This window comes from Pseudoliparis swirei, chromosome 3 (assembly GCF_029220125.1).
Source record: "Pseudoliparis swirei isolate HS2019 ecotype Mariana Trench chromosome 3, NWPU_hadal_v1, whole genome shotgun sequence".
NCBI classification, from domain to species: Eukaryota; Metazoa; Chordata; class Actinopteri; order Perciformes; family Liparidae; genus Pseudoliparis; species Pseudoliparis swirei.
In genome coordinates, this window is record NC_079390.1 from 706,604 (window position 1) to 724,103 (window position 17,500).

Consider the following 17,500-nt stretch of genomic DNA (forward strand, 5'->3'; position numbering starts at 1 on the left):
ATAGACATCCCTGACCTTTGACCTTTGACCTCACATCGGATCAGGAACAACTCCCAAACAACCCTTCAGGGTCAGACCCCTTGAGGAGAGAACAGAGGAGGATCCCTCTCCAGGATGGACAGGTGTCATAGATGTCATGTGACCAGAAGGAATCATTACACACACATTAAAACACAGGAACAACACAATGAAGATGACAGAGTGGATGAAGAGTTGGTAGTCGGCATATTCCACCATCCAGACCTCCACGGTCCATCAGATGGAGGTAGAGAGGAGGAGTGGGCGGAGTCTCAGCAGTGGGCGGAGTCTCAGCAGGGCCTTCACAGAGCAAAAAATACCGATGCATGCTGGTTATTTCAGAGCTTCTCTGAGTCTCTTTATGATGTCAAATAATGCAATTACACAGTTAATTGCTGCAATTAGGAGAATTCTGGGTACTAACGGGGGGGTCGCGGCCCAGCAGAGGTCGTGACCCCGGAGCCTGATGGAGGGCGGCGCGGCTCGGCCTCATTGATTTCACCACTCCGCAGATTTCTCTGTTTTCACTGCACATCTGATCTCTCTCTGGTGCTCACCTGAATTAATATCCTCAGTCGTGTTTGACATTGTGTGTGTGTGAGTGTGTGTGTGTTTGTGTGCGTGTGTGTGTGTGTGTGTGTGTGTGTGTGTGTGTGTGTGTGTGTGTGTGTGTGTGTGTGTGTGTGTTTGTGTGCGTGTGTGTGTGTGTGTGTGTGTGTGTGTGTGTGTGTGTGTGTGTGGATGCTTTGGGGCAGTTCTTTCTCCTCCGATGAGATCTTGATGTTCCGACCACGGAGCAGAACCCCCCCCCGAGCCTGAGTGACGGGAAGCGAACACAGTGATGAGGTTGTGTGAGTTTTGCCGCCCACGCTCTCGTCTGAAGGCTCTGCAGCAGAACCGTTGCATCCGGAAATGTCAAAATGTGTTTTTATTTAGTCGCTTTTGGAGTCGCAACATCTTTCTTTACGAGTGATTTTAAAACCTTTTTTTTACACCTGTCTTACACACTGCAACACGCTACACCTGTCCTACACGCTACACCTGTCCAACACGCTACACCTGTCCTACACGCTACACCTGTCCTACACGCTACACCTGTCCAACACGCTACACCTGTCCTACACGCTACACCTGTCCCACGCCACACCTGTCCCACACGCCACACCTGTCCCACACGCCACACCTGTCCCACACGCTACACCTGTCCAACACGCTACACCTGTCCTACACGCTACACCTGTCCTACACGCTACACCTGTCCAACACGCTACACCTGTCCTACACGCTACACCTGTCCTACACGCTACACCTGTCCTACACGCTACACCTGTCCAACACGCTACACCTGTCCAACACGCTACACCTGTCCTACACGCTACACCTGTCCTACATGCTACACCTGTCCTACACGCTACACCTGTCCAACAGAATGGCAACACATGGAAACAGAGCGTTACCAAAACGGTGGTAAGAGGTAACATTTCTCTTTTGTTAGTGTAGCTGACACCACACGGCAGTGAGTGTGTCCTTTATGTGCATTTGTTTGTGTGTGTGTCCTTTGAGTGCATTTGTTTGTGTGTGTGTGTGTCCTTTGTGTGCATTTGTTTGTGTGTGTGTGTCCTTTGAGTGCATTTGTTTGTGTGTGTGTCCTTTGTGTGCATTTGTTTGTGTGTGTGTCCTTTGTGTGCATTTGTTTGTGTGTGTGTCCTTTGTTTGCATTTGTTTGTGTGTGTGTCCTTTGAGTGCATTTGTTTGTGTGTGTGTCCTTTGAGTGCATTTGTTTGTGTGTGTGTCCTTTGAGTGCATTTGTTTGTGTGTGTGTCCTTTGAGTGCATTTGTTTGTGTGTGTGTGTCCTTTGTGTGCATTTGTTTGTGTGTGTGTCCTTTGAGTGCATTTGTTTGTGTGTGTGTCCTTTGTGTGCATTTGTTTGTGTGTGTGTCCTTTGAGTGCATTTGTTTGTGTGTGTGTCCTTTGAGTGCATTTGTTTGTGTGTGTGTCCTTTGTGTGCATGTCTTTGTGTGTCCTCTGTGCAAAGTGGAAGGTGTTCAGTATAAAGCGTTCCACCTTGTCTCTCCTCTCACATGATTGTGTCGTCGTCGGGGGCGACAGGGAGAGAAGCCGAGGGAGGAGGAGACAAAGGAGGTCTGAGAGACAACACGACGTGTCCAGCCTCATGATCTCATTTGATAACCAATTTGTTGAGTTACCCCCCCCCCCCGCCCTGTCCTCTTCCCCCTCTTTCTCCTCCTCCTCCTCCTCCTCCTCCTCCTCCTCCTCCTCCCTCCTTTCTTTTCTTGAACACCAAGCTCTCGACAAACTTTTTTGCAAGTGTATATCTGAGGCAATTTTAGTTTAAAGTGCACTGCTTACCTTGCAGCTTGCATACTAAGCTGTGTGTGTGTATGTGTGTGTGTGTGTGTGTGTGTGTGTGTGTGTGTGTGTGTGTGTGTGTGTGTGTGTGTGTGTGTGTGTGTGTGTGTGTGTGTGTGTGTTCCAGTAAACACCGTGACCGAGGGCTTTTTAGTCCTCTTCCAGCTCCCTGACCTCGACTTTCCATCTCTAAGCAACTTACATTTTGAATACACAATCGTTTGCTTTGCAAACCCTTAAAAAAAAGAAATCAATGTAAAGCTTGGATGTGAAAGTGCACCGCTGTGAGAACACGACCCCGAGGGGCCGAGCCGGTCGCTCTGCATTAACCTCCCGGCGGAGGGAGGGGCGCCGCTCTGCACGCCAACGTCCACACGGAGGACATGGAGCCGGACGCAGGAACACATACTTATTATGTTTAACGTATTTCTGCATTGCAGGTTGGAGTATTTGTTGGCTGTAAATCAAGAAGCAACTGCATTTAATGAGAGATTCCAGTTTGTAGCCACAACATCTACCAGAGGTAAATGTGTTTCATTTGTTACATGTGCATTGATGTCAATTCAATTCAGTTTATTTGTAGAGCCCATTTTTACAAATTACAAACTCCTCTCAGAGTGCTTTACAATCTGTACACATAGACATCCCTGACCTTTGACCTTTGACCTCACATGGGATCAGGAACAACTCCCAAACAACCCTTCAGGGTAAAAGGTCAGAACCCTTGAGGAGAGAACAGAGGAGGATCCCTCTCCAGGATGGACAGGTGTCATAGATGTCATGTGACCAGAAGGAATCATGACACACTAATTAAAACACAGGAACAACACAATGAAGACGACAGAGTGGATGAAGAGTTGGTCGTCGACATATTCCACCATCCAGACCTCCACCATCCATCAGGTGGAGGTAGAGAGGAGGAGTGGGCGGAGTCTCAGCAGTGGGCGGAGTCTCAGCAGGGCCATGGCGTAGTTGGTAGTCGGCATATTCCACGATCCATCAGGCAGATGGAGGTATGTAGGAAAAAGTCTCGAATTAAAATAAAAACAGCAACAGATCTCCAGTCCGTCCAAAGAGATGAGGAAGTAGTAAAGAAATATTATGGGATGGAACTTAAAGAGAAGAATAGACTCAGTTGGTTTGAGTAAGAAACACAAAACAATTCAAATGGTGGTTCAACCTAAATTGAAAACCTTGTTGGAATGTAATTTGATATTTGTTTCCAGGAGTCAGAATCTGAGAAACAATCTGCAGACGTCCTGCCGGTGACACGTCGGGCGCAGCGACGAGGAGGCGGAGCTTAGCCGACTGACCTGTAGGAGAGAAGCGTCTCCGTCTATCACCGGAACCACAAACCGTGGATTAAAGGACTCGGGAGCAGAAAACACAATTAAGGAGCGCAGCTCGTCGCTGCCTGAGACTGAAGGACACAAGGTAGAGACTGAAGGACACGAGGAAGAGACTGAAGGACACGAGGTAGAGACTGAAGGACACGAGGAAGAGACTGAAGGACACGAGGTAGAGACTGAAGGACACGAGGAAGAGACTGAAGGACACGAGGTAGAGACTGAAGGACACGAGGAAGAGACTGAAGGACACGAGGTAGAGACTGAAGGACACGAGGTAGAGACTGAAGGACACGAGGAAGAGACTGAAGGACACGAGGTAGAGACTGAAGGACACGAGGAAGAGACTGATGGACACGAGGAAGAGGTGGACTGAAGGACACGAGGAAGAGACTGAAGGACACAAGGTAGAGACTGAAGGACACAAGGTAGAGACTGAAGGACACGAGGTAGAGACTGAAGGACACGAGGTAGAGACTGAAGGACACGAGGTAGAGACTGAAGGACACGAGGTAGAGACTGAAGGACACGAGGTAGAGACTGAAGGACACGAGGAAGAGACTGAAGGACACGAGGTAGAGACTGAAGGACACGAGGAAGAGACTGAAGGACACGAGGTAGAGACTGAAGGACACGAGGAAGAGACTGAAGGACACGAGGTAGAGACTGAAGGACACGAGGAAGAGACTGATGGACACGAGGAAGAGGTGGACTGAAGGACACGAGGAAGAGACTGAAGGACACAAGGTAGAGACTGAAGGACACAAGGTAGAGACTGAAGGACACGAGGTAGAGACTGAAGGACACGAGGTAGAGACTGAAGGACACGAGGTAGAGACTGAAGGACACGAGGTAGAGACTGAAGGACACGAGGTAGAGACTGAAGGACACGAGGAAGAGACTGAAGGACACGAGGTAGAGACTGAAGGACACGAGGAAGAGACTGATGGACACGAGGAAGAGGTGGACTGAAGGACACGAGGTAGAGACTGAAGGACACGAGGTAGAGACTGAAGGACACGAGGTAGAGACTGAAGGACACGAGGTAGAGACTGAAGGACACAAGGTAGAGACTGAAGGACACGAGGTAGAGACTGAAGGACACAAGGTAGAGACTGAAGGACACGAGGTAGAGACTGAAGGACACGAGGTAGAGACTGAAGGACACAAGGTAGAGACTGAAGGACACGAGGAAGAGACTGAAGGACACGAGGTAGAGACTGAAGGACATGAGGTAGAGACTGAAGGACACGAGGTAGAGACTGAAGGACACGAGGTAGAGACTGATGGACACGAGGTAGAGAAGGACTGAAGGACACGAGGAAGAGAAGGACTGAAGGACACGAGGAAGAGAAGGACTGAAGGACGCGAGGAAGAGAAGGACTGAAGGCCGCGAGGAAGAGAAGGACTGAAGGCCACGAGGAAGAGAAGGACTGAAGGACGCGAGGAAGAGAAGGACTGAAGGACGCGAGGAAGAGAAGGACTGAAGGACACGAGGAAGAGAAGGACTGAAGGACGCGAGGAAGAGAAGGACTGAAGGACGCGAGGAAGAGAAGGACTGAAGGACGCGAAGAAGAGAAGGACTGAAGGACACGAGGAAGAGAAGGACTGAAGGACGCGAGGAAGAGAAGGACTGAAGGACGCGAAGAAGAGAAGGACTGAAGGACACGAGGAAGAGAAGGACTGAAGGACACGAGGAAGAGAAGGACTGAAGGACACGAGGAAGAGAAGGACTGAAGGACACGAGGATGGCCCCCTGGTCTCGGGGAGGACTTCCTCTCTGGGCATCTAGAGCTTCATTTTACTTCAAACTCAGATATTTTCTCACTCAAGAGGACTTTTTTTCGTCAGGAAAAGATTTGTTCTATATTTCTTCTCCTTCAGAATATCTTCCACGCAGACTTCTTCTCCCTGAATATTCTTTTCACACATTCTCGCGGTTTTCGACACCTGAGCAAAAAAGAGTCCTGCTAAGGGGAAGTGGAGCGAGACGTCGTGGGGGGGGGGGGCGCCCGGTTCCCACGGCGGCGCCAGGCTTACAGGGATCAGTCGGTCCTTTCTGTGGGAACTTCGGGGTCCGACCTCTCCCACAGATATCACAGGAGCCGGCCTTGACACACACACACACACACACACACAGTGTGTGTGTATTGCACACGCATGTGACGGAGACACGACCTCAAAGGGGAACCGCTGCTGCTCCTTCGGATCCTCGACCGGCCCGATTAAAATGTGACAGCTTGCTTATCGCTCTCCTCTCGCTCTCCTCCGCCATCAGACATCCATCTCCCCGGCCTGATCTAATCCTGGGTTCAGCTAGCCGAGCTTTGATTAGAGAGAGAGAGAGACAGAGACAGAGAGAGAGAGAGAGAGAGAGAGAGAGAGAGAGAGAGAGAGAGAGAGAGAGAGAGAAAGAGAAAGAGAGAGAGAGAGACAGACAGTGTTACAGACACCAAAGAGTAAACATCCTGCAGGTTCTCAGAGATGCACTGGACTGTCGATCACAGACCTTCATGTCATTGATGTTTTCAGGACCTCATGGTCTCCCTTAAACTCCATCAGATAATCAAATCTGGGCTTTCTCAAGCCATCGACCTCCTCATTGCCTCTCTCTCTCTCTCTCTCTCTCTCTCAGTTCACGCTGAGCGTCAGAGCGACAGGGTGTGTGTTTGGGAGCTGTGGAGCGTTGTCTGTGTGTTTCTCTCTTTTCTGTTCTTTCATAGTTGTGTGTATTTAGTTTATGTGGTTTATTAGTTGGGTTTCACAGTAGTTTAAATTGTTTGGTGATTAGTTGGGTTTTCTCTGGGTGTCTTCCGCTGCGGTGCCTCACCGGGCTCGGGCGAGCGGAAATGTTTGCCCCGATTCCCCCCCCGCTGCTCACGAGGAGACACGGGATGAAGATTGCCGGTGACTCCTCGTGCAGCGTGGAGGAATTGGCTCGGGCAGTCGGGAAGAAAGTCGGGTTCAGCAGCGTGAAGTCCGCCGCCAAGATGAACGGCTCGGTCGTGATCTTCCTGGATCAGGTGGCGAAGGTGAGCCGCGTGGTAGAGGAGGGTCTCGGTGGGAGATTTGTTTGTGCAGGTGTTTCCGCTGGATCAGCCGTCCACCAGAGTCCTCGTGTCAAACGTCCCTCCGCTCATCTCCGATGAGTTTCTCAGCAGAGAGCTCTCCCGGCACGGAAAGCTGGTCTCCCCGATGAGAGAGATCTCATCGGGGTTCAAGGAGAGCTCGATGAAGCATATCATGAGTTACCGTAGATCGGTTTATATGATACTCGACGACCGGAGCGCGGAGTTAAACCTGCGCTTCAGCGTCAGAGTAGATGATGTTAACTATAACGTCTACGCGTCTTCATCGGCGATGAAGTGCTTTCATTGCGGGGAGGAGGGGCACACCGCGAGAGTCTGTTCGAAGCGAGGCGACCCTGCGCCAGCTGGTCCGGGCGGCTCGGGTCCGTCCGGCGCGTCACGCCGCGCTGCACCAGCGTGGGGAACAGCAGGTGAGGCGGCTGCCGCTGCCGCGGCTGCGGGGCTCGCGGCGGCGGCGTCTCTGAGAGGAGGCGCCGCCGAAGCGGCGGCCGGCGCTGCGGCGGCGGCGCCGCCGATTCCAACGGAGGGCGCGGCGAGCGGCGTCACTGCTGCTGCACCCGACACACATGTGGTGAGTATGAATGAGGGAGTGAGTGATGGTGGTGGTGATGGTGGCGATGGGGGTAAGGGTGGCGAGGGGGGGGAAGAGGGTGGGGAGCCTGGACAGGGCAGTGAGAAGCAGGCTGTGGGTGGAGTCGGGAGCGACGAAAAAAAAGGAAAAGCGGACCAAGAAAATGGAGGGGATGTGGGGGGATCTGCCAAGAGCAGTGGGGTAGAGGCTGTGGGTGAGGTGGGAAGTGGGGAGGAGGAAGGAAAACAAGAAAAAGAAGGGGAAAAAAACAAACAAAAAAAGATTAAAAAAACAACAAAAAATATTGGTGATGGTGGTGATGGTGGCACGGGCTTAGAGGTGGAAGTGGGGAGTGGGGTGGAGAATAATGAGGAAAGTGGGAAAGAGGAGGAAAAGGGGAATAAAGACGAGGACAAGGGTGGTGAGAAGTCCATAGAGGGGGTAGGGAAGGTGGGTGGAGGCGAAGAGGTGGAGGAGGACGGTGCAGAGGAAGAGGGGGCGGAGCAGGTAGAGATGGATGAGGAGGAAGCAGGGGGGCAGAAAGGGGCCCCAAAAAGAAAGAAGAGCGGCCAGAGCGCCGGCAGCGAGGCCAAGGCCAGCAGGGTGGAGGAGAGGAGGAGGAGTCAAGGGGCGGGGCCGGTGGAGGACAGCAGTGATGAGGAGGGGGCAGACGACAGCGACTCTCCTCTAATTTTAACAAACAGTCAAGCTCAAAAACTTCACACAGTGGATGAAATAAGCCAGTTTTTACACAGAACAAAAAACAAAAGGAAAGTGGAGGTCAGGGATCACTTCCCTGACCTCGTGAACTTTGTACAGTCTTGCAGATATTATATGAAAAAGTTTGAAAAGCAAGAGGTTTTTAGGATTAAAAAGATTTTACTCAAAGTAAAGGAGTGCATCCAGCAGGGGGAGGTGGAGAGCTCCAATGTGGGTTTTATTTGATTTGTTGATTTTAAGTTTTATTTGTTTTTTAAACTCTTTTCTTTTAATGAACACATTCAGAGTCGGAGTTTTAAACGTAAATGGAGCGAGGGACAGTAAGAAGAGAACATCTATTTATGAATTTAACAAGATGAAAGCCAACGATGTTCTCTTCTTACAAGAGACGCACAGCGACAGCACCAACGAGGCGGACTGGAGGAGGGAGTGGGGGGGGGAAGTTCTCCTGAGCCACAACACCAACCTCAGCGGAGGAGTGGGCTTCCTCTTCTCCAGGGCCTTCAGCCCGCGGTCACTGGAGGTCAAACACATCGTGGAGGGGAGGCTGTTCTTTGTGAAAGCACGGTTCGACCTTTTTAATGTTGTTTTAATTAATGTCTATGCTCCAACAACCGGGGCAGAGAGGAAGCTGTTTTTATCCAAAATTAATGATGTTTTAAATGACTGTGCCTCGGAGGATTTTTTATTCTTGGGGGGGGATTTTAACTGCACAGAGGATGATTTTAAAGACAGAAATCACACAGAGCCACATCCAGCTTCACAGCAGGTGCTGAGGAGGCTGGTCCAGTCTCATGGCCTGGTGGATGTGTGGAGAAGGATGCATCCGGACTGCCGACAGTACACATGGTCCCACGTTAGGGAGGGAAGGATCTCCTCAGCCAGGTTAGACCGTATTTATGTTTTTAAGCACCATTTTAGTATTTTTAAAATGTGCAGCATTGTTCCGGCTGGTTTTACTGATCACTCTTTGGTTTTATGTCATGTTTTTATCAGGAACTTTTTACCCAGGAGCGCATATTGGCATTTTAATACAGTTTTAACTTTCGATAGGAGGTTTAGAGAGGTGTTGTTTTATTTTTGGGGCATTTTTAGGCTGAGGAAGAGTGATTTTAATAATCTTAGGCAGTGGTGGGACCGTGGTAAGGTAGAAATTAAGCTCCTTTGTCAGCAGCACACTTTCAACGTCACTAGAGACGTCACCAGATCTATGAAGGACCTGGAGACTGAGATAGTGGACCTAGAAAGTTTGAGCGAGTCCACAGGAGATCGAGGACATATTGAAGTCCTCAAAAGTAAAAAGGCGGCTCTCGCCGACCTGTTCGAAGTTAAAGTACAAGGCGCACTGGTCAGGTCCCGATTCCAGACCATCGCGGAGATGGACACTCCCTCTAGCTTCTTCTTCGGCCTGGAGAAGAGGAGTGGGCAGGGGCGAGTGATCCACTCACTGCTGACGGACGCAGGGCAGCCGGTTGTGGAGCCAAGCCAGATCCGGAAGCGAGCGGTGGGGTTTACCTCCCTTTATGCCACTGAGTATAGGGAGGAGGGAGAGTCGGCGGAGGGGCTCTGTGGGGAGCTGCCTCAGGTCTCCGAGGAGACTAATGAGGAGCTCGACAGACCCATAACCCCCCAAGAGCTGAAAGCTGCCCTGCAGGGAATGCAGGGAGGGCGCGCCCCCGGTATCGACGGCCTCCCCGCTGAGTTTTACAAGAAATACTGGGATGTCCTCGGAGGGGACATCCTAGACGTCTTCAACGAGTCTGGCCTCTGGTTCCATGCCGGTGTCCTGCCGGAGGGCAGTGCTGACGCTACTGCCGAAGAAAGGAAACCCGCAGGACATCGGTAACTGGCGCCCTGTGTCTCTGCTGTGTGTGGATTACAAGCTTCTGTCCAGGGTCCTGGCCTCCAGGCTGAGGGGAGCTATGGAGCAGGTCCTCCATCGGGACCAGACCTACTGTGTGCCCGGCAGGTCCATGGTGGATAACGTCCACCTCATTCGGGATGTTTTGGAGGTCTCCAGCTCGTTGGGTATGGATACTGGTCTGATTTCTCTAGATCAGGAAAAGGCTTTTGACCGCGTTGAACACGGTTTCCTCTGGAAAGTTCTGGGAAGTTTGGGTTCAGCGCTGGTTTCATAGCTAAGATCAAGGTGTTGTACAGTAATGTTGAGAGTGTGCTGAAGATAAACGGCAGACTGTGTGCTCCTTTTAGAGTGAGTAGAGGGGTCCGGCAGGGCTGTGCTCTGTCCGGGATGCTCTACGCACTCTCCTCGAGCCCCTCCTCATTAAAATACGCTCTAGCCTACATGGTTTGTTTTTACCTGGTTTTAGTAAAGGAATGATTTTATCGGCATATGCCGACGACGTTGTTGTTTTTATCAAGAATCAAAATGATGTAAACCTTTTAAATCAAATAGTACATGATTTTAGCACGGCATCATCAGCGAGGGTGAACTGGAAGAAAAGCGAAGCCCTCGCTGTGGGGGAGTGGCGTGGCGGCCTCCCGGTTCTTCCACAAAACTCATATGGAAGACGGACGGTTTTAAATATTTAGGAATATACCTGGGAAACCGAGCATGGTCCAGAAGAACTGGGAGGCGTCACAGAGAAGATAGAGGAAACTTTCCAAGTGGAAGTGGCTGCTCCCCAGATGTCTTTTAAAGGTAGAGTACTGGTTTTAAACAATCTTATTGCATCCCAACTGTGGCACAGGTTGACAGTTTTAGACCCTCCCTCGGGCTTCTTAGCCAACATACAAAAGAAGATGGTTGATTTCTTTTGGGAGGGTCTACACTGGGTGCCACAGGGGTGCTGTTTTAGCCAGAGAGGAGGGGGACAGGGCCTTGTCCACCTGGCCAGCCGGACGGCCACTTTTAGATTACAGTTTGTTCAGAAGTTTTAACGAGTCCGGGGTTTTAGTGTGGCGAGACGTGGCCAGCTGCATCCTCAGACGTGCTGACAACCTAGGGCTGGATACTGCTCTGTTTTTAATAGACCCCAGCTTTTTAAAACTAAGTGGGCTGCCTCCTTTTATCAGGGTGTTTTTAAGTCGTGGGCCCTTTTAAGCACGAAGGTGCCCACAGTCTGACTCTCTGTTCTGGTTGTTGAGAGAACCATTAATTCACGGGGCAAAACTAGACATTAGCAGCAGCGTCACCCCTGGACTAATGGGGGCGCTGCTGCGAACAAAGACCCTTTCTCTGCAGCAGTTGGTGGATGCAGTGGGGCTGACGCTGAGCGACCCCCCGGCCCTGGGCTCCCTGCTGGGTCTGCATTCCGACCGGGTGGCGAGGAGGCTCCTGGAGCTGTGGAGGCAGAGGCTGACCGGATTGGAGAGGAGCCTCCTCAACGACTACAGCCAGCAGAGAGCAGAGCCGGACCCTGCAGACCCCTTCCCAAACATCTCCCTCAGCCCGGGGCTAGGGGACTCACCGCCCCTGCTGAGAACGAGCCACCCAGAAAACTGCACACTGAACAAAGCAGACAAGAAGACTTTGTATTTTAACCTCGTGAAGAGCATCAACAGGTCCAGACTGTGCAACAGACCGCCCACTGTGTGGTCAGAGAGACTTGGGCATGGAGGCCCTGGCCCGCAGTGGGGGTCCTATACAAGCCTCCCTAAAGAAAAGGACCGCTGACCTCCAGTGGCGGATTTTACACGGTGCTGTCGCGTCCAACGCTTTTATTTTGGTAATCAATCCCGCTGTCCTGAGCCAGTGCCCCTTCTGTGACCTCCGGGAGACTATTTACCATGTTTTTAACGAGTGTAAGAGACTTTTGAGTTTCTTCGCTCTTTTAACAGTGGTTTTAGTCTTTTAATGTGGTTTTTACAGAGAAGGTTTTTATCATGGGAGCTGCCTACAAAAAACAGAAAAGAAAAGTGGCAGCTCCTAAATTTTTATCCGGTGAAGCGAAAATGGCAATTTATTTAACTAGGAAGTCCCGGGTGGAAAACAGAGAGGGGCAGGAGGCCAAGGCAGTGTGGCTCTGTAACATCAGAGCCAGACTCTGGCTGGAGTTCAGGTTTTACAAACACATTGGAGACCTGGATGCTTTTAAACAACGCTGGTGTTTTAAAGATATTGTTTGTTCTGTGGTAGAGGAGGAGCTGGAGTTTGCACCACTTTTTATTCGGTAAAACATGTTTTCTTTTTTAATGTTTTTAATGTTTTGTTTGTTTGCTTTTATTTTAAATAACCTGATTTTTAAAACACTTTATTTGTAGAGAAACGTTGTGATGGAAAAAATGTAAATAAAGTGTTTTTAAAAAATCCAAAAAAAATCTCTCTCTCTCCATTCGTCTCTCTCTCTGACGGGGTGCAGGTCGCTCGGACCTGAAATTGCAGAATCCGTCACTGCGGAGCGAAGCTGGGAGCCGCTCGCCATCTGGAGGAGCTCTAGTGACGTCAGTGTGGCTTTGCTGCCATCTGCTGGGCGGCGAGGTCACTGCACGGAGACGGAGGGTGTGAGAGTTTATTTAAAGTCATGCAGTGAGACGCTAAGTTCTCACAATGATTGCTGGGTTCTGTAAACAACAACAACAACAACATCAACATCTCTCTCCGGGGTCCCATCACGGAGAGTCGTCTCACAGATGTTTAATGCATGTTCGGTGCAAAGGATGAAATGTTGGATATTTGAGACGGTTACATTTCAAGAATGAGGACGGGGACTTCTCATCTTCTCACAATATGAATTCATTCACATATAAGTTTGGTAATTTTATTGTTTAGTATTTTTATTTTCCACATATCGGTTAACTATGAGAAGATAGACACATTTGGGAATTAAGTAATCTCCCGGGAAAGTTGTTCACGAGCCGTTAGAGCAGTCTGAAACATAAAAGACGAGGCATTACCAAAATGTATTTCTGTGTATTAAATGATTTAAAACTGGCAGTCGAGCTGACTGACCTTGGTCAAGGTCAAAGACTGAACTCCGGATAACGACAGCAGATTAAAGTGCGTTTGAAATCTAATTAGCCGCCGTCGTCTTTACATGTGGCGGGTCCTCTAAACGTGTGACCTTCATTTGACCTTCAGACACATTTAATATGGCAAGAAACTCCTTGTGTCCCTCCTGGAGAGCTAATATATCGAGCTGTTGTCCTTTCAGTCCACATTTTGACCTTAAGAAATGACCTTTGTGGTTATTGTCAACAAAGATATCGAGCTTTCATAATCTTTGAAAGTAGTAGAAAATGAATAGAGAGAGATTGAGAGTTTATTCTATTTGCTGAAATAATGAAATAGTGAAATAAATGTCGTGTAGCACCCGCCCACACACATGCTGCGTCCTCGCCGTCGTAAGAGTCGGAAGACAATATGCCAACAAAAAAAGGACAAACAATTCTGCTCTTGGTCCTCAGAGAGTCTGAAGGCCGTTCATCAAATAGTCAAATTACATCTTTGCGTGTCTAGTGGCACAAAGGGTCCAGAGCTTCTTCTTCTTCTTTAGTTGTTGTGGCTTGGAGGAACTTCAACACCGAGTGACAACATGAAGGTCGTGTGTGAAACCTCCTGGCCGGGCTCAGAGGAACACGACAGGAGGCTGCGGTCCTTCCGCTGCACCACGCCCCTCGACTCGCTACCACGGCAACGACTCTTCACCTCAGAGATAACTGGAGCGGTGATGGGGATGGTCACGTCAGAGGTCGTCAGAGGTCGTCAGAGGTCGTCAGAGGTCGTCAGCTCGACGCGGCGTGTAAGTAAAACGCTTTAGCCGGGAAATTAATCCTCTGCGTTACGCTCTGCTCTCATTAAGGCGAGAGCGGAGCACGAGGAGAACTTTCACACGCCGGTCGGCGTTCTGGTCGGCAGCAGCTGTCTGCTGCCAATTAGCTGCATCGTGTGTGCGTGTGTGTGTGTGTGTGTGTGTGTCTGTGTGTGTGTGTACATATACACGTGTATCATCACTAAACAAATACATCCCAGTCCTGCTCACCCCCCGGGCTCAGGCTGCCTGAGTCTTGGCATTCATACAAAAACACACACACACACACACTATCCTCACACTCTTACACACACACACACACACACACACACACTATCCTCACACTCATACACAAACACACGCTATCCTCACTATGCCAAACAGAGTCCATGTTAACCTCCAGAAGTAATGGATGGGTGGATGGATGGATGAATGGATGGATGGATGGATGAATGGATGGATGAATGGATGGATGGATGAATGGATGGATGAATGGATGGATGGATGGAGAGCTCTTCCCTCCAGTCCTCCCTCAGCGTACCAGGAGCCAAACAAGCCGACATTAGCCACTTCTGACAGCTGTGTGTGTGTGAAACTGAAAACGAACTGTGTGCCGGAGGTGCAGTACCACCACCGACCACCGGCGCCTCCCAAGACAGAGAGCCCTGGAGACGACAGCTGTCTGTTGGAAGGTCACAGCCCGTGCTCTACATATCCATGTGAGCTTTTGGGGCACGGCGGTCCTGCTCTGATAACGGCTGAACTCTCGGGACGGGTGGAGAGGTTTTAATCTCGGAGTGGCCGACCTCCGCGACCTTGTCAGGAGGTGTCCGGGGCCTGAGTGACGAGGCTCTCCACGGGCGGCGAGCAGGGAAAGAGAAATGACATGGAGAGCGAGAGAGGCTCACTCCACGGGCTCAGAGGAAGATGAGGAAGAGGAGGAAGAGGAGGTCGCTGCACAGACACGCAGCACGAAGACAGAACATCAGAAATAAGACGTTTTAAGTGACGGAAAAAAGAGGTTATACCAGCACACCGCTGATGCTTTTCTACTGGCCACCGACAAGCAGCATGCTGCCCGTACGCACTGACACATTCTCACCACTAGGGGTTCAGAAGAAGAAAATGTAACTTTTAAATACATGTGTGTGTATCTGAACTCTTGTTTAACTCTGAGGACACTCACGTGCGTCCCCTCTCACGGGGATGGCGCTGCTTTTGGATTCACTGATTGTCTGATAAAAAGAATCATTCACAATATCTCAACAATTACCGCTGATTGACGAAAACTGAAAGCAATCAATGTGTGGTGTGTGTGTTGTGTGTGGTGTGTGTGGTGTGTGTGGTGTGTGTGTGTGTGGTGTGTGTGTGGTGAAACTGAAAGTGTGTGTGGTGTGTGTGTGATGTGTGTGTGGTGTGTGGTGTGTGTGGTGTGTGTGTGTGTGTGGTGTGGTGTGTGTGTGGTGTGTGTGTGGTGTGTGTGTGGTGTGTGTGGTGTGTGTGGTGTGTGTGGTGTGTGTGGTGTGTGTGGTGTGTGTGGTGTGTGTGGTGTGTGTGGTGTGTGTGGTGTGTGTGCTGTGGGAAAATCCATTTCACGCATATCGATAACGCAGCAGATCAAGCTAGCGCTCCACTCTTAAAGAGACAGCGCCCCAATCTTAAAGAGACAGCGCTCCACTCTTAAAGAGACAGCGCCCCTATCTTAAAGAGACAGCGCTCCACTCTTAAAGAGACAGCGCCCCTATCTTAAAGAGACAGCGCTCCACTCTTAAAGAGACAGCACCCCTCACTTAAAGAGACATGCCCCTCTCTTAAAGAGACAGCGCTCCACTCTTAAAGAGACAGCACCCCTCACTTAAAGAGACATGCCCCTCTCTTAAAGAGACAACGCCCCTTTCTTAAAAAGACAGCGCTCCACTCTTAAAGAGACAGCGCTTTCTTAAAGAGACAGCGCTCTCTTAAAGAGACAATGCCCCTCTCTTAAAGAGACAACATCCCTCTCTTAAAGAGACAGCGGTCTCTTAAAGAGACAACGCCGCTCTCTTAAAGAGACAGCGCCCCTCTCTTAAAGAGAAAGCGCTCTCTTCCAAAAGGAAAACGAGCACTTTCCTCCCTTTATAGTTCGTATGTGCACAGGTAATCAACGCTCTGAAACATAGGAACAACACATGAATTAACCTTAAACACACATTCAAAGTAAATTATAAGAAATGTACACAGTTGTATTAAATCTGTAAGATATATGACATAACATATTGCAGGGTGTTACATCTGCAGAAGAAGAACCAGAGGAGGCGACTGCATGCAGATTCTTTAAAGTGACTCATCTCTGCCTCTAAAATAAAAATACATGTGTGTCTGTGACTGCCGGCGTGTTCTCTGATGAAGGCTTGACTTCATTTTAATATGGGATTGAAAGATTAGGATGTTCCTCACCTTTCAACCCGATTCCTCTTACATCCTGTTGCAGGTTCGAGGGCGGTCGTGTCCCTGCACGGCGGCTGCAAGGCGAGGTCACTACGTGGTTAATTGCAGGTTCAACACAATTATAAACCTCGTTCACGCTTTTGGACAATTAGGTCTGAGAAATATGAGCTTTAAGTTTATGAGGATAGAGAAAATATAAAAGAAGTAAAAGATGTAAAAGATTTCTCAGACCCAAACACACACAGACGATGTCATCACAGCAGTTTGTGTCCGTCTCCTATTTGTCTTCCTGGCTCCTCTTTGTCCTTCCATCCATCATTCATCCATCCATCATTCATCATCATTCATCCATCCATCATTCATCCATCCATCATTCACCATCATTCATCCATTCATCCATTACACCTCGCTTTTCAGAGGAAATTCTTCAGTCATTGCTTGAATCACTTGAAGATCAACACAATACCAGATACACACACACACATACACACACGGGGTAAGAGGCATCACACGTGGCCCCTACATAACCACATGAGGCCCCTACATAACCACTGGGTAAGAGGCACCACATGAGGCCCCTACACGACCACTGGGTAAGAGGCACCACATGAGGCCCCTACATGACCACTGGGTAAGAGGCATCACATGAGGCCCCTACATAACCACATGAGGCCCCTACATAACCACATGAGGCCCCTACATAACCACTGGGTAAGATGCACCACATGTGGCCCCTACATGACCACTGGGTAAGAGGCACCACATGAGGCCCCTACATAACCACTGGGTAAGAGGCATCACATGAGGCCCCTACACAACCACTGGGTAGGAGGCATCACATGAGGCCCCTATATGACCACATGAGGCCCCTACATAACCACTGGGTAAGAGGCACCACATGAGGCCCCTACATAACCACTGGGTAGGAGGCACCACATGAGGCCCCTACATAACCACTGGGTAAGAGGCATCACATGAGGCCCCTACATAACCACTGGGTAAGAGGCATCACATGAGGCCCCTACATAACCACTGGGTAAGATGCACCACATGAGGCCCCTACATAACCACTGGGTAAGAGCCATCACATGAGGCCCCTACATAACCACTGGGTAAGAGGCATCACATGAGGCCCCTACACAACCACTGGGTAGGAGGCATCACATGAGGCCCCTAAATGACCACATGAGGCCCCTACATAACCACTGGGTAAGAGCCATCACATGAGGCCCCTACATAACCACTGG